Genomic DNA, 17401 nt, shown 5'->3' on the forward strand with positions numbered 1-17401 from the left:
CCCAAGACTGCAGATGCCCCCACCAAGTCCTCATGGCAACAAGGCAAGGCAGGTGCCACTGGCCTCATTTGACAGAGGAGGAAAGGGGGGTCAGGGTGGCCCAGGCGCAGCTGTCCAGGCCTGGCAGCCAGGAGGCAGAAAAGGCAAAGACAGGCGTGCGTGGTCTCCCGACCCAGAGGGAGCCAGCTGGGAAGGGGACACAAGGAAACTGGTGCTCACCTGTGCGACGGGGAGCCCCGCAAGATCAGGGACAGGGTCTGATTCTGCACCCCACACCCTTGGACCGGGCTGGCCTCACTCAGAATGGCCCAAGGCCATGTTTGGAGAGAATCCTGGGGCCAGCAGCAGGCAGACCCCAGCCTCGGGCCCAGAGGGAGCAGGTAGAGAGGCAGCAGCCCTGTCCAGGCCAGGGTCCATTGCTGAGGCTGGGGAAGAGACAGCAGGGGTCCTGCAGGTCCGGCCACAGGACAGGGAAGCTCTGAGCAGTGAAGGCGGGGACTGGCTGGCACTCCCTCGGCCCAGAGCATGGCGGAGCACTGGGAGGAGCTCTCTGTAGGCCTCTGAGCACCTGCTCTCCTATGCTGGGGGCCACTGCCTCCTTGCTGCTGCTCCTGACACTTCTTTTCTGGCCCTTCATCCCAGGCATGGTGAGAAGCCAGGGGCACAGCCCAGGGGTGCCACGCTTCCACGGAAGAGCTGGACAGCGAGAAACTAGACCCACACACCCGCCGACCAGCACGGCCTATGACGAGTCCTGTGAGGATGTGGCAGGGGCACCGCGGTGGCCAGGGAGCAGACAATAGGAGCCGGGAAAGGAGCTGGGAAGGCAGCGCTTTTGACAGAGAGAAGTGCAAATGCACAGGGGCACTCGAGGGCTTAGGAATCTACAGGAGGTCAAGGTGGCCCCAAGCCCAAGGGAGGGAAGCACCCTGCGGCAGCCTTGCTCGGTGCCGGGGTAGGTCTGCAGCCTGGGACCAGGGGTGACCTTCCAGGATCCCAGCTTTACTTCCCCACGGTCTCCCACCCTCCACCATTCCCATCAGCCTTTGGACCCCAGAAGCCAGGACTGGCATCTTCCCCATTTGAGGCTCCCAGAAAAGTCTCTGAAGTCCCCTGCAGCCCCAGGACACGGGGTCTGGGGAAAGGAAGTTCCCACACACAGCTTCTCCCGGGGAGTTCGTGCGTGTTCCCAGGCTGACAACTGGCAGCCCTCAGCACTCATTCCCCCTTCCTCCTCCTCCTCCTCCTCCTCCCTTCCTCCCTCTCTCTCCTACCCCCTCTCTGGCTTAATGACTTCCACATGGGCCTCTGGCGGCTGAAGCCAAGCCTCCCGGCATTGTCTGAAATCTCCAAATTTAGAAGAAATATGAAAATTGTCAACCACTCCTTCCTTAGGGGGTAAAAGCAACATTCGGTACCGGGGGGCAGGTCAAGGCGAGGCGGTCACGTGGCTGGCGCCTGGGCCAATGGCGGGCCCTGGGAGGACACAGCACCCGCCTCGCCCCAGCACGGGGCTCGCCTCTTCAGCTCATATAAGGTAAAAGGCAGAGAGGCCTCCGTGGCCAGGGAGCCGCGGGCAAGGGGCGCAGGGGAGGGGGGCCAGGTGCCAGCCACTTAAAAATGTCCCCTTGGCAGTGTGGGGTGCCAGAAGCTGGCTCAAGTGAGTTAAGAAGCAGTGACACCCCTAACCTTCCCCCAGACAGGCCGGCCCCCATCTTCAGGCCCCCCAGGAACCCCACCTGGACCAGACTCCTGGAGAGGTAAGAACCAGCGGCATGCGTGGGGTCGTGGGGTTGGTGACCGGGGCCCCCTCAGGAGACACTGCTCTCTCACAAACCACTCTGGGCCTCAGTTTCCCCTTCTGTACGAGGAACAGACTCATTCATGTCTAAGCGTCTGTCCAGCCCTGCCGAGCTCTACTTCTGCGTCCTTGTGGCTTCCCAGATGCCCTGCTGGCACGGATCAACCGGGACAGAAAGAGCAGCAGGCGTGGACCCCTGGGAGCCCCAGTCTGGGCTGGCCTCTGTGCTCCTTTGCATATAGAACTTGTTACTTGTTGTTGTGCAAGGTTTTGATTTCACAGCCCCAAAGGCAAGGAAAGAGGCTTTCAAGCCCGTGTTTCAGGAAAGAGTGACGCGGGAGAGCAATTAAGTCCAGGCTCCTGCAGACAGGCAGAGAGCTCCCGAAGGCTGGGGTGCCGGGGCGCACGGTGCAGCGGGAAGCAACCCTGGCTGGGGGACCATGGCGACCTGGGCTGCATGGCCCTGGGCACCCCCTGCCTCTCTCTGGACCGGGCGCCCCATCTGAATTACGAGGCCAATGGACAAATGGTCTCTGTGCAGGATGTGGCTGCTGAGCTGTGTGAGCCTCGGTGTTGGGAGGCCCCCAGGGGGTTGCTGAGCCTGCTATTCGGCCACCGGCTTAGAGTCTGGGCAGACCAGTGCCCAGGCGAGCCTGTGGAGGCTGGCCTGAGCCCATGGAGAGGGGCTGCGGGGGTCTAACTACAGGCTTGGCCAGTGAGCAGCCCACAGTCCCCGAGGCCACAAGGAAGGGGCTGATCTCTGGGCTCACAGAGGCTGGAGTGAAGGGCCTCAGAGTGGGACAGGGACAGGCAAGCTAGTGGAGAGCTTCAGGGGCTGGGGTCGGGGGTACCGAGGGGGGTACCAAGGAAGGCACCGCGGGAGGCAGGGCTGGGTGGAGGCTAAACACTGGAACTTACAGACAGAGCAGGCAACGAGGAGTTAGGCTCCTTGGGACACACTCTGGCCACCCCCAGGACCCAGAAGGGAAGGCAGCCTGGCCCACAGGCCCAGGCAACAACGTGGGTCCAATTCGGGCTTGTTTCCTTCTGGGACAAATGATTTTGGGCAAGTCCCTTGCCATCTCTGAGCTTCAGTTTCCTGCTCTGTAAAACGGGTCCAGTCCCGATTCTGTCTTGAGGAGGGAGGGATGTATGCATACAGGAGCCAGATCAACGGGGCAGGTGTTGCAGTACAGTGAGACTCCTCACCCCATGTGGGGTGTGATGACCTTGGCAATGCTCAGAAAGAAGTGGGAATGAGACCCCGCCGAGCAGCCTCCAGAGCTGCTGAAGGGAGACCTGGCTCTGGAAAGAGGCAAGAAGAAGGCAGAGGCCAGGGGCCCAGAAGAGCCATGGGCTGGCAATGCCCGAGGTGGGGTGGAGTCTTCCCGCCTGCACTGATGAGGCATAGGATGGGCGATGCGTCTCCTGGAGGACAGGGCCAGAACCACTGCACAGCTCCTGTCAGCAAGTCCTGGGGTGGGGTCTGGGAGTCTGCATCACATGCTCCCAGGGATTCCTGTACATGGAAGTTCTGGGAATGCTGGGCTCCCAAGTAGCCCGGGACCTTCCCAGCCAACTGAGGCAACTGACGCCATGGGGGAAGCACAGGTTCGCGTCACATAGGCACCTGCAGGCAGAGCTGGGTCAGAGCCTGCCTCTCAGCCAGCTGGGGGCCCCCTGGGCTGGGAAGAATGAGAATTATGTTGCAGTCATTTGTGGAGTGCTCATGGGTACAAGCACTACCTGCAGCCTTTACATGAGTTATTTCACTTGATCCTTGCAGAACCTTGTGATGTAGGTGCAATTGTTATCCCCACTGCACATAAGGTACCTGAGGCACAGAAAGGTGAAGCAGTTTGCTAAGGTCACACAGCTCATAAACAGTTAAGCCTGGACATAGTAAGCCACTGCCCCAGGCCACTGTCTAGCTGGAGACTGCTATCCCTGTCCTGCCCCTTAGCCACCCTAGAAAATCCTGGGGAGCCCCCAGCATATACCTCATGGGGGGACAGAACATGTGCACAGGGCTTTCCGGGAGCCAGGTTCTGAACTGAATTGCTAGCATTATCATCTGATTCTCCAACACCCCGAGTTTGTGGAGAAGGAAACCTTGAATTCTCTATGGTTAGGAACTAGGAAGGAGCCAGGGGGATCTGAATCCATCCTGTGCCACTGCAGGATGCCCACTCCAAGCCCCTGCCCCCCTGCCCCCAGGGAGCTGTAACACAGAACCCCTTACATAGATGAGGCCATGAGAGGGCTGCACCCGAGCCTGAAACCACATCCTCGCCATCTGAGCTCACTGCTCTCCCTGCAGCCCCGCCGCTGCCCCAGGATGGGAAGGAGTTTGTCCCGGTCCCTGGAGCCACGCTGCGGCTCTGAGGGACTGCCCTCACCCAGCCTGGCCGTGGTAGGATGGGGGCCAACACACACAGTCTCAAGGAATAGCAAGGCCCAGACCCCGAACCACCCACGATACATGCACCTGGCTGTGTCAGAGTCCCCTGTGTGTGAGCCTGAGGGAGATGACCTCTGACGTCCTCGCTTGCCAGGCCATGTCTGGGCCTTGCGTGCCCCTGCAGTTCCCCCGCTAACAGTGCCACAGAGCGGCTCACAGAAGCGTGGGGAAAGTTGGTTCCCAATGGCTGCTGTTTGGAAGGTGCCTCTCTACATCTGCTAGTACGCAGAAGCCAGAATTCCTCTGGGGTTTCTACCTATAATGGGGTGCTGTGCCCTGGGGTGCATGCCAGTGAACCCAGCATCAGATCGCTCTCCAACATGGCTGCCCCGAGCTAGGCTGCCAGCAGCAGTGTGTGCCCACCCGGCTCTGGCACCCTCTGGAACTGGTCGGATTTTCTGAAGCAATGGGCTGCACACTTTACCTTGCATATATCAAATGTGTGCATTCAACCATGTCAGGGAGAAACAGAAATGCAAATACAGGCGCGTGATGTGCAGCAGCCAGGCTCCCAACCATGTGGGCATCAGAAAATTCGCCCTGCCCACACCACGCGGCAGAACAGCCCAGGGCACGCACAGAGCGGGAGCAGGCACTGCCCGCGCGGCCCTTCCCACCCAGCAGGCTGCAGTGGCCGTGGTCCAATCAGAGGGAGACCAGGGCAAGGCGGGTGAGCGAGCTGCAGGAGTCGGGGAAAGAGCCCCATGGTGGCCGCCTGCTAACAGCCAGTCTAGACAGGCCCCACGGGGCTCCCCTGCGTGTTGCAGAGGGCGGGCAGCCCCTCCCCACTTGCGAAAGAGACTTGCTGGCGGCAGCACTTCGGCTCCGGAAACCTGTGCTGTGACACGAAACACGGCCATTGCTCAGCAGTGATCACCCGCGATCCCCCGCTCCCTCAGCCCCCACCCCCACCCCCGTGGGCCAGCGAGGAGGGGATCGAGGCTGAGCCCAGAGCCAGGCACGTTCTCAGAGGTGGGGGCGGATCCTGGCCCAGAATGCCAGGGAACAGGCAGAGTCAGACTGCAGCTAGGGCAAGGAGCCAGGCTGCCTGGCCTTGAATCCTGGGCCTGGGGGACCCTGGGCAATGTATTCAGCCAACTGCGAAATAGGCATGGTGGGCAAACCTGACTCAAGTTACTGAGTTGTCCGAGCTCTGAGTGTAAACTCATGATGCCCTTGGGACAGTGACTGGCATGTAGGAAGAGCTCAGTAAAAATAACTGAGGGGATCAGCCCTGAAGGCAGCTTCTGAGGGATAGGGGTGCCCTACTGGGCTCTAATTCACCTCTGAAGCCTAGGGAATAAACTGCCCTTGCTCCTTCAAAGCTAATCAAAAACAAGTGCCATGTATCAGGTGCTCCGAGTGCCCGGCCCTTTGCCTAGCACTCAGAGGTAAACACTGTGATCACTCCAGGCTTCCAGAGACTCAGAGAGGGTGAGTGATTTATCCAAAGTCACAGAGCTTGTAAAAGGCCAAGCTGCAACTCAAACCCAGGTCTTGCTGACTCCGGAACCAGCCCAGGAGCCCTCTGAACCTGAACCAGTCCCGCTTCTCACCTGCCCAATAGCTTGGTCTTTAGGAGAGAAGCCTGTGGAAGTGTGAGGCCACCAGCCAAGCCCAGGTCCCTCCTCAGAGACCCCTCCCCTGACCCAGAAAACCTGCATGCTGGAGAACACACTGGAAGCTCCCCTCGCCAGGGACACTGCTCTGCTGCCACTGGCTCCCGTCACAATACACACACACACTGTCCTCCTCCTCTTCTTTTAGGGAAGCAGGGATGAGCATGAGGTGTCCAGAGAGGGGCTGCTGGCCTGGGCAGGGCATTCGTTGTGGCCATGAAACCACCCCTGGCTGGGTAACCAGACCTGGAGGCCCCTGGCCAGCCTACCTGGAGCCTGCTTGTTGTCCAACAAACCCGGGGAGTTCTGAGTGCATCCACTGAGATAAGTGGAATAAGAGGTGGAGAAAGAGAGCTCAGCCATGCTCCGCAGTCAGCACACTGGGGGCAGCGCCCCTGCCCTGCTGGCTCTACAGGCTGTGACACCCCATGGTTGAGAAGGCAAAGGGGACAGCTTAAGTCCTTGCGAGTGTGACAGTGATGCCCAGGCTCAAAGAGGGAGTCCAGTGGGTAGGGGTGGTATGGGCAGCAGGTGCACTTTGCACAGAGGAGGAAGAGGCATGTAGGTGCAGGTGGAGGACTCTGTGTGCAGAGCAGGGAGGCAGGACTGCAGGGACATTCGCAGGAGCACAGCAGAGAAGCCCATGGGGCTGGAAACAAACTCAGGCTAGAAGCTCCACGGAGGTTAGCAAGGTGGGGAAGGCTTGGACCATGGCATGGCTTTTGCAACCAAACCCCAGAATCTGGGACAAGTCCTTGTATCTGTCCCAGAGAGGGAGACTCTCATTTACCTGTTCATGTTCATCCCCAAAGCCTTACTCCCCGGTTCAGGAGACAGGCTGGGAATCTGGACACTGGGCAACTCTCAAATGTCAGACAATGCGTCAAGGCAGCCATAGGTGGAATGAGGAGGGACAGGAAGCCCAAGGGCCACAGTCACCATCTCCAAACCTCTTGAGAGCTTTCTGGAAAACAAAGTCTTCTCCTTTGCAGCCTTAGCCAACAGGACATTAAGCCCCAGAGAGGCAATGGCAACAAGCTGATAGGAAGGAATGAGGAGAGGTGAGCTCTCCATCACCAGAAGTATGCAAATTTAGCAGAAATGCCAGAGGGGTCAATCACAGGAGGCTGGGCTTCCTGGCCTTTCCCACCACTAGCCCGGGACCTCCTTTGCCAGCTGTGGCTGCCTTGGGGCCATCCCAGGGCTGGGCCCCTCCCTGCCATCTCATGTCGGATTCCCAGCCAGACATGACGTCAGTTCTGCCCTGACTTTGCACAGCGGCCTCTTGGGAACCCCTACCTCCCATTTCCTTTCTCTCTGTGTCTGCCTCCTGCCCTTCCCAGGGGACGCCAGGCCTGACCAGAGAGACCTAGAGCTCGACCGTGAGACAGAGTCCCCCAGGGAACAGGCCGCCCATGGCCTTCCATCCGGCAGGAATGAGACTGAGGTGCCCGTGGTTCCCAGGAGTCCCGTTCACACACTGTGCATGGACATTCCAGGAGGGCCTCGGGGAAAGTGCCAATTTAGAACCAAGCACCAAGCAGCTTCCTGTGATGCTCCAACCCCTCCTGGGGGATGGAGGCGGGGGTCACAGGAGGCTGGAATAGAAAGGCAGAGTGCGTACACAATAGGGATGCAGGGACAACCAGGGCATCAGGCAGCGGACAGTCACAAAGATGGGGTAGAGGCAGAGGTCAAGGAGCAGTGAGCCCTCAGCAGGCCAACAGGCATCTTGGACACTCAAGACCAGAGCTGCCTTGGTCCAGGTTCAAGCAGAGCTCAGAGAGTCCACCCAGGGGTACACAGAATGAAGGACGGAGGGTCTTGGGACTGAGGCTTGCAGCAGCCATGGGCAATACTCCGCGCACACACACTGACATAAAGCTACAGAGAATCACTGCATCCATCGGCACCTGCTGACCCCGGCAGATGTTTAATAAATATTCCCAGGGCTGAACGCCAACCTCCTAATGGCACAATCGTTTCAGAGCTGGGAAGGATACTCAGGGGCCTCGAGGCCTATCTGCTCTGTTGGAGATGCAGACGCCAAATCCCAGCACAGGGGCTGCCTTGCCCAAATCACATGGCCAAAGGGGATGCATCTTGGACATCTTCCTGGCCTTCTAGTCTCTTCTAGAAGACACTATGGAGCTCCTCATAGCCACGGGCAGGGGGATGGTGGACAGGTACCCAGCCAGGATGGAACTGTTCCTAAGTAGTCAGAGATGATAACAGGTCCTGAGTTCCAGCTCCTGTATCCAGGAAGACCCCTCCTAGGGCCAGAGGTGGGCTGGGAAGCTGACCATGGCTACAGGTGGGAAGAGCCAAAGCTGGGAGGGGAAGCCCTGCTTCTATTCTCGGCTCTGCCCCAATCCTCCATAGGACCTTGAGGCTGGCCTTGCACAGAAGGTCCCCTCTGCCCTTGAAGTGTCCCTTCCAGCTGCGGAAGTCAGAAGTTCTGTCCATGCTCTGCCTCCAGTCTCCCACAGGGCCTGCTTTCCATGGATCTCACCCCACCTGGGATTCCACTTCCCCGACTCAATGGAGGGAACAGGCCGAGCATGAGAACAAAGTGGCAGCCAATGGATTTCCCCCCAACCCGAGAGTAGCAGCTGCTATGCCCAAGCGTCATTTTCAGCTTTGGAGTTTTCTAGAGAGATAAAGAGCTGGGACAGCTCTTGGAATTGCCCCAGTGGGGAAGCTGAGACCAGAGAGGGTCACACAGCAAGTCACGTGTAAATGGGGAGGGGTCTCCTGGCTTCCAGATAAGTGCTCTTTTCCATGACCACACTCCCTCCCACGTATAGAAGACATCAATTTGGACCAAGGCCTCAATTTACCTGGAGCTACAATTCTTGCCTGACCTGAGATTTCTTCCTGGAGATGGGGTAGACCAGATGGCTCTAGAAACCCTTCCATCTCAATTCTAGGGATCCATCTGGGTGCAGGGTTTTCTGGTGTGACCGTTGCTGACACCAACCTCGGCCCTCTCTTCATAGAGGGTAGAGCTACCTGGGCCAGCAAATCCCACCCAGTCACAGCTGCCACCCAGCCCCGACCCCAGGGCTGGGCTCCCGCCAGCAGCAGAGGCTCTGCCCAGCTTCCCCCCGGCGGGTCTGGGTTTGTTCTTACCATAAAAGGACACGCCTGCCTCTCGTGGTCCCTGCTGCCAGCCCCACTGGGGAAAAGGCTGAGCTATTTTTAGAAAACTTCAGGGTTTGCTCCTGAACTCAAGATGGAGCTTGTCTGTGCCTATACCCTGGGATCCCCTCCCCATCTCTCTTCTGCGGCTTCCCTGCCTGGCTCTCCCTCGCATCCCAGCAAGCTCTCTTCCCTGTTCCTCCCCCCTCGCATCCCTCTGCTCTCTTCCTCCCCCTTGCTGCTCCCTCCCCGACTCCCCTCCTTACTGGTGCATGGAGAAAGTAACACATGTGCCCCCCCAGCACTATTTACAACATAAATTCCAAACATCCGCCATCTGGCCCGAGGGAGGGCCAAGAGTTATTTGGAGAAGGAAGTGATGATTATTCCATGTTCAATGCCAAAGGGGCGGAAAGGCCCTCTTCTCCCTCCCGCCTCCCTCCAGGCCCCTGTGCTAACATCTGACCCTTCTGGATCCCTGGAAAAGGAGAGGGCAGGGTGCTTGCCTAGGTGCACCCCTCTGAGCTCACTGCTGCTCCTCTGCACAGTCTCATCAATGGGCATGGGAGACCAGGGTGCTTCCAGGCCAATGCTCTTAAGACTTCACGGCCAGGAAGTCCGGGTGCAGAAAATCCACTCAGCCTTGGGGTACTGGAGCCTGCCTGGGGCTGAGCAGCAAGAGGTGGGATAAGGGCAGGGGAGTAGGAAGTAGCTGGGTGAGCTCCATCCTCAACCCCTGACAACCAGTCCCACCCCATGGAGATCTACACTCCTGGTGAGGAGCTTGTCTGACCTGGAAGGACCCTGGACATCACGGAGTCCAGTCCTGTCCCCACCACATCACACCAGTGTGCGTCCTGAGAACCAGAGAAGGATGGACGCTCCCCCCCCACACACACACCACTCCTTCTGGGATCACACAGCCTAGGCCACACCCCAACCACTCCCCCATCCATCTTTCTCAGAAGGCACCAGAGGTGTCTCCTTCAGGAAGTGCCGAGAGGGCCCTGTTCCTTGCAAAGAGGATGGGATGGGAGGGAGAACCACTCCCTCATCACAGCACTCAAGCAGCAATGCCAGGGGGAAGAGGTAGAACTACCACCAGAATGAGACGCCCCCTTGCTTCTGGGGACATGTGGCATGGCCAGGGTCTTGGGGGCCTTCTCTGTTCATACCCCCCCCATGGAGACTGACACACAGCCGAGAAATGGCAGGTGCCAGGGTTTGGACAGCAGTTTGGGTGTGCCCCTAAGGCCCACGGGTTAAAGGTTTGGTCCTCAAATTCTGTGTTAATGGTACATGGACTTAATGTAATGGGTAATGGGTTAATGTTAATGGTAAGTGGATTAAGGGCAGAAACTTAATCCAATCTTGATGTCTGGAGGCAGGGACTTTGAAAGGGATTAGATTCGGTTGGGTTGTTGTTGTGGGGGTGGAGCCCCCACGATGGGGTTCTGGTAGCTTTATGAGGAGAGACCACATAGACACGTGTGAGTGCTCCTGGTCTCGCTGCTTCCTGGCGCACCAGGTGGTCCTCCCTCTGCACCTGCTTTGCCATTGCCACCTCCAGCCTCACCCACAGGCTCAACCAGGGGGCCGCTCAGTCTGACTGTGGACCTCCAAAACCATGAGCCAAAACCCCCTCCTTCCCTCATCAGTAACACTTAGTCATGGCAGCAACAAGCTGCCCGGGACACCAGGTCCTTGCTCCGTAACAGTGACGCTGAGAACACAGGATCCACGAGAACGTGTGCTGTGCTGCCTGCAGCTGAGGCCCACTCTGGCGCATACCAGCTGAGGGAGTGCTGTTACCTCTGGGAGCCTCAGTTTCCTCATCTGTAAAATGGGGACAGGATTGATGCCTAACAAATAAATCAGTAATGGTGAGATCAGATGAGAAAACCTTCATAAAACAAGCACTGGGCAAGTACAGGGCACATCAAAAGCACCTGGTGGTGTCATGGCTACCGCGAGTGCCCAGGCGCTTCGGTATTTGCTAGCTCTCACCACCCTCCCTCTCTGCCCAGCTTGTGCTCTGAGGGGAAGGCCAGGGAGTGGAGCGGCGTAAGGATCCTGGTCTTTTTGCCTCATCCCAGCCCCCAGGCACAAGCCACTTCCGGTAAGAGTTGAGACTCCCTCGACAGGCAGCTCCAGGCCCCTTGTCTTTCCCGCTTCCCTTTTCCCTGCATGACTCTTGTTCCAGCCTCACGCTGCATTCCCAGGACTTGCTCAAACGTCCCCGGAGCGCCCTTCCCTGGGGAGGAAGTAGGGAGCGTGTGAGGCTGCTGAACTCAGCCCTGGTGTCAGGGGGCGGAGGGCTCTCTGGGAACAGAGGCCCAGGGAAGCTGTGCAGGGAGGAGGCAGGGAGAGAGGCCCGGGCCACGGCTCCCACGTTTCTCTGGATGCCTCCCCCGACCCTCACCCTCCCACGTCTCCTCTTCCTCCCCACATGCTGCTCTTTGAGGAAACCGCAGCTGTTCTCCGGGGCCTTCCTGTGTGCCTGGAACCGTGCTGGCACACGACATTCGCCCCACGGACCTGCAGGAGGCTGTGTGGTGGGAAGAGGGGAAGACATGGGCTCTAGGTCCCGCAGCTGCTTAGTGCCGAAGGCGAGGCTCAAAGGCCTGTGTGCCTGATGGCAGGGCCTGTGTCTTCTCTGTTCTCACCCAACACAGGGTAGGAACCCCAGGGGAGCAAAGGCTACAGAACCTACACACGAAGAGGGAACGATGGGCAAGGAAACCCCTGCCCCCCGCCGCCACAAAACTCCCCAGAGAGCCAGGTGTGAGCACGGGCCCGTGAGCTCGCTGGGAGCGGGGCCTCAGCCGCTGCCCACTGTGGGGGCCGTCTGGCTCCCACGTGTGGCTCAGTCTCAGCTCCTCGTGTTTCTTGGAAATGAGCAAAGCCGGGGGAGGGCCTGGGACTTTTGCAATGACCATGACAACAGGAGCTTTGGTTGTGGTCATTCTGTCGCCCACCACCCAAGCTGGACTGACCGTGAACAGCCTGGGTTCCAGTCTCCCTGAGACCGACCAGCAGATGACGTGGGCGACTCGCACAGCCTCCCTGAGCCTCAGCACTCGCGAGAATCATTCCTACCCCCTGGTGGTGGCTGTCCCTCTGGCCTTGGTCACTGTGCGAGCCCCAGGCTCCTTCCTTGCGTGGGAGGCTGACAGTAGGGGTGAGTGTCAGAGGTGCCTCTGTGCACCTACCCTCCAGCCAGCCGCGGCCCGGCTGTGCCAGGAGTGGCCGCTCCCTGCCCCCGAGCTTGGAGATTCTCAGGAGACCCTTTTTGAGGCCAGGTGGTCAAAACGGGGATAATGACTGCCGATGGCTGCTCTCTGCGGCCTGGAGAATTGGCAGATTCAGTCCGAGGCTGCTGGGTATCCGCCTCAGCCCCTCCAAGCCTGGCAGCTGGCTCGGGACTCTCAGTGGTCAGGGCTGCGGCCACAGCACCCTTTTTACAGGGGATCTGCATTCCTTTCAGGCAGGGGCACTGGCTGGTGGACCCGGACTTGGAGAGGCAACAAGCCCAGAGAGGGGGCCTCCTGGGGACCAGCGAAGGGCAGGTAGCCCCGGAGACAGACGCGTGAGTGCCCCCGACACCCTGTGCCTACCTCCATCCCACCTGCCCCACGGCCATGCTGCAAGGAGCCTCCGCAGTGTCCCGAGTCCCTGAGAACACGCTCTCCGACCCGCAGAAGGGCCACACCACCAGGGCTTGCAGAGGAGGCGGGGGAGGGTATGGAAGGAAGCCCCCCTAATGAGTAGGGGGAGGGAAGGCAGTTCAAGGAGGCTGGCAGAAGAAATGAGCTCCTAAAGAAGGGAAAACCAGCCAGCAGCCAAGCACCCTCCCCGCCCTGTCTGCCGACAGGACAGCGGTGCCAGGCCGCGTGATCAGGTCAAGAATGGATTGAAAAACTAGGGAACAAACAGCAATCTTCCCTAGAAAGGAGGAAATGGAAGGAAGACCTGGGCTGTGTGTCCTTGGCCAAGTCACTCAGCCTCTCTGAGCACTGGGCTGATAAACCAGCTCATGGGGCTCTGAGAGCGCTCCTCCCAGGGAGGCTGAGAAAGGCAACCACTGTTTTCACAGTCCATCAAGTTCCAGCGTCCATAGGCACTTTCTGTTAGTGGCAAAGGAGGCAGGCTGAGGGACTGACCCATAAGCCAGGTGGGCAGACTGAGGCCCAGGAGACTGAAGGAACTCACCAAGTTGCAGGGCGGCCAGCTGTGGTCAGAGGCACTGGACCTCGTGTGGGTGGAAAGAGCGCAGGGAGAGCTGGAAGTGAGCAGAGGGGAAGGGAGGGGAAGGTGGGGTTCCGGAGACGTGGGACAAGGCCCAGGCCTGTCTTGCATAACACGGCCCACCTGTTCACCCCGGCACACCCCACACATGTGTGCAAACGTGCACCCCAGCACAGCGCACACCCGGTCACCACTCACTAGCACATGAGCCTCGGAGACTGGATCTAAACAAATTGGATTAGCAGGGCTGCAGGCGCCTCCTCCCCCGCCCATCCGGCTGCTAGGACACTAAGCAGGCCTGCAGAGCTGCCAGCTGCGGTCTCTCGGCCCTGCTGACAGTCAGGGCCTGGCTCCCTCCCCCAGCCCGGGCCCCAGGAAGCAGGCCGGGGTCCGAGAGGATGCTGCGATGATGGATGGGGTGAAGGCGGCTCCAGGGCTAGCTCGAGAGCAGACAGGATGTTAGTGCTTTGGGGAGGCCCGATTCTGAGCAGTTACCAGCAACTGACCCCCACTGCCCCTCTCACCCTCCCTTCCTGCAGCCTCTCCCACAGAGAGGCTGTGGCTGACCAGAGCCGGGGCCCAGGCCCCAGCACATCCACCCTCGAAGCTGCGCTGAGCAGGGGGAGGCCAGCTCGGAAGACATCAGCCTCAAGATGAGACCAGGCAGGCACCTTAGAGGGCGGAAGCACTTGTGAGCCTTCTGAAAGGTGGCATCCCTGAGCTTGCTCATCCAGCATTTGGCTGAATCCTCTGAACGTGTCAGGGAGTTGGGTGCCCACAGCACTGATGGGACTACTGAGACCTGTCCATTCAGTGATTCCGCAGCACCCCTTTCTTGAGACCTGAGCCAGCGCCAGGCCCAGTGCAATGCGCTGGGGACACTGAGATGATGCACGGACAGCCCCGGCTCCCACGGGTTCACCGAGTGGTCTCCTGAGGGCTGGGTCACAGGGCCTCCCTGTTCCTTTCTCCATAAAGCACAAGGCAGTGGCTGGATAGGGCCACCAAGAAGAGCCTCAGCCACCAGCCCGGCCAGAACACAGGCCCTGACGTCACACGGCCCTGAGTTCAAATCCTGCCTCGCCCCCTCTTCAGCTGTCTTTTCGGCGACTTGGCCTCTTGTAGTTCTGCAACATGGGAGCACAGGGCTCCCCCCTCATAGAGCTGATTTCTTTTTTCCACACCCCCAATTGACAGAGGGAGACACAGAGGCCCAGAGGGAAAAGTGGCTTGGCCCGGATCACACCTTGAGCCGCAGGTGAACAGGACCAGGTGGGTCCCCGCCTCTTGGCTGCTCCTCCCCATCCCTTACTGGCCTCGACCTCCTCCTTCCTTCTCTACCCTGAGTAGCCCCATGGGCCAGGGTGGCCAGCGTGTGCAGGTGATCACAGACAGGTCCCAGGTGCTAGCTGGGCCCCCGTGGCAGCGGAGCCGCAGGTGAGCAGAGGTGGCTTCCAGCCCCTGAGTCGCGGGCAGGGTGGGGGAGCGCACACAGGCTCCCAGCCCTGAGCAGCCTGGCCATATAAGGGAAGGCGCTCAGGGAGGCCTGGCCCAGACGCCGAGAAAGCCCAGACAGCCACTGCTTATTTCTCCTTCCCGGCCTCCCTTCACCCAGCCCTCCCTGGAGTTCCCCACAGCAGACAGAGGTCCCCCGGCGCAGAGATGTTTGCTGACGGCTCGCCAAGGAGGGAGAAGCGCTCGCCCTGCCGGGAGCTGGCTCCCGAGCTGCCAACAGCCGGCATTCAGAGCCACCACCAGGTAAGCTGCCCAGGCCGCCTGCTTCAGCTGCCTGCTTTCCCAGAGGGGGAGACAGGGCCCTAGAGAGGAGGGGCCTGCTGACAGCAACTACCCAGATGGCTGACGGAACCCCGGAGGCCCCCTCAACTCCCGCACGGGAAGGAGGGCCTCGCTGGACAGGGCTGGGGCCAGGACAATGCCGTCTGCTGGCCCAGCAGCTGCCTAAGACAGAGAATCTGCCCATTCCTCTCAGCCCAGCCATACCACTTCCTCCTCCAGGAAGACCTCCTAGCCACACCCAAGGGCAGGAACCTCTTTGTCCTCCAAGCCTGGGCCTTCCTTTCTTGGTCCCATTTGGATCTGCCCCTTTCCACCTTGCCAGGGGTGTTTCCTTCTACCTGGGGAAGGATGGCCTCAGATGCAGCCCCTCGCCACTCAGCACATAGCCAAGGCCTGTCCCAAACCGAGAGCACTGGGAGAGGGGTCGGGGGCAAGACATCTGGCACAGAGGTGAACGCGAGGGTCCTGGGGTCTGCCCTACTGGGTCAGTACTCCTGGCGTGATTCCTCACAATGGTCACTTGGCCAATTTTCCTCCCATGGAGCCTTGGGGATGCACAGGATTTGCACGTTCAAAACATCCAAGAAGTAGCCTCTCCTAGACAGTCATCGTCCTATTCTAGAGACAAAGGATCAGAACTGGGAGGCTAGAGGAGGGGCAGCAGACGGACGCGGAAGCAGAGAAAGGCCGCTGGGCAAGGCCGCCTCTCAGCCCCCCTCCCCCGTGCCAGCTTCTCCCAGGCGCGAGTGGGACTGACCCCTTGCAGTTCCTGTGTCTAAGCCCAGAAGAGACGGTGTCTGTGCAGTCGTCCCAGCACACAGGTGTACTACAGCCTGCCCTTGATGCCCCTGGCTGGAGGCCAGGCTCTCTTTCCTGGCCCCTCCCCTTCCTGGCCGCCCATGTGGATGCGGTAAGCAGCCTCGCCCGGCCTCTCGTGCTGCCCTCCAGACTAAATGGGATCAGCCACTGTGTGTCAGATTCAGTCGTTCGGACGCTTGCTTTTTCGTTTTTGCCATCTCTGCGTGCAGTCCTAGTCTTAAATGGAAGGTGAGTCCTTCATAATACTTAACGAGACACAGCCACTCTTAGGCGGAAAACCATAGCACTTTCCATCAATAGGAGATAAAAGTCAAAATAAACATAGTAAAAATGAAACAACCTGGTTACACTTTAACCTGACAGCCCTGGGCCTGAGGCTGGCGCAAGCAGGAGGGAGACAGGTGTCAGTGGGAGATGGCGTCCAGGCTTCCTCCTCCCTGTAAACAGAAGGGCTGGCAGCAAATCAGCAGGGGGACAACCCAAGTCACTCCGTGTCCCCAAGTGAGTTAGGGCTGAAGCCGCATCTCCCAAACTCACTCACCACACCTGCTGTGCCCCAGGAAAGCAGAGGTAGTGCGGGTGGTGTCGGGGCGCCAGGTGAGACACGACGGCCCTCAGTGGGGTTCCTGGCTTCTCACTGGAAGCTCCTCAGGCTGTGGACTCCACTCCCACGCCTGGGGGAGCCATGCAGAATCCGAATCACCCCCCAGCCAAACGCGACTGGAAAGAGCACTTGCAGAGGGTCCCAGGTAAGGGGAAGGCAGCCAGCCCCGTGCCTAGGAACTAGAGAGGAAGCAGCTGCCGCGGTGCGGAGGTCCCCTGCCCCAGTGCTTCCTGCTCGTCCCCAATTCAACCTGGGGCCTGATCTCGCATTCCACCCAGAGAGGTGTGTGTGTGTCTTCTACTCAGTCCCAGTCCAGGGAGAGGCTGCCCACTCCCTTCACACATCCCTGAAAGTGGGTCACCATCAAGGCCACAGGGGGCTCCGCTGCACTGCCTGGGACCTCGGCTGGAGTGGGGTCGTGGCAGGAAAGGGAAGAGGGGCCTTGCCTCCTCCCCCAGAGCTCCAACCCGGGGCTTGAGGAGGAATCGACTCGTCCACACAGTCACTAAATCAGCCATAAATGGCTTTCCCTGTGGCCCACCATAACCTACAAGCCCATCAACAAGGCCCAGGGCTCCCTGATGAACAGATGAGGGCAGTGTCCTTGGCACTGGCTGGAGATCCAACCAGGCCAGACCCAGCCGTGAACAATCCTGTACTGGTGAGAAGAGACCGAGTCCACTCGACCGCTCAGCATCCGCCTGCCGGGCCCTGAGCTCTGAGATGCGTGCACTTGGCAGGGTCCCCTCCCTCACAGGTGGGCCATGCGGTCCACAAGTGCAGCGGTCATCAGTGACAGTTACCTTTCGGGGGTGGTCAAGGGTTCCAAAGAGGGCACGGGATGAGTACGAGTGAGCAGGGAGTGGGGAACACTGAACTGCCGGGGGAGGCCTTCGCTGCCAGGGCAGCAG

At 59.6% G+C, this 17401-nt stretch overlaps 1 protein-coding gene and 1 long non-coding RNA gene across 3 annotated transcripts in view; one reads left to right on the forward strand and one right to left on the reverse strand.

The window, feature by feature from the left end:
• IL17B (interleukin 17B) overlaps window positions 1-17401 on the reverse strand; it is a 53099-nt gene that overhangs the window by 23081 nt on the left and 12617 nt on the right. The window lies entirely within an intron of this gene.
• LOC108176480 (uncharacterized) lies at window positions 1561-16225 on the forward strand. 2 transcript variants are annotated; one of them, XR_011389810.1, is made up of 4 exons: window positions 1622-1760; window positions 12510-12611; window positions 14468-14542; window positions 14886-16225. It is a non-coding gene; the product is annotated as an uncharacterized lncRNA (long non-coding RNA). The 2 variants fall into 2 exon arrangements; XR_011389811.1 differs by lacking the exon at window positions 14468-14542 and having other exon boundaries at window positions 1561-1760.

Source organism: Oryctolagus cuniculus, chromosome 6, assembly GCF_964237555.1.
Source record: "Oryctolagus cuniculus chromosome 6, mOryCun1.1, whole genome shotgun sequence".
Taxonomy (NCBI): Eukaryota; Metazoa; Chordata; class Mammalia; order Lagomorpha; family Leporidae; genus Oryctolagus; species Oryctolagus cuniculus.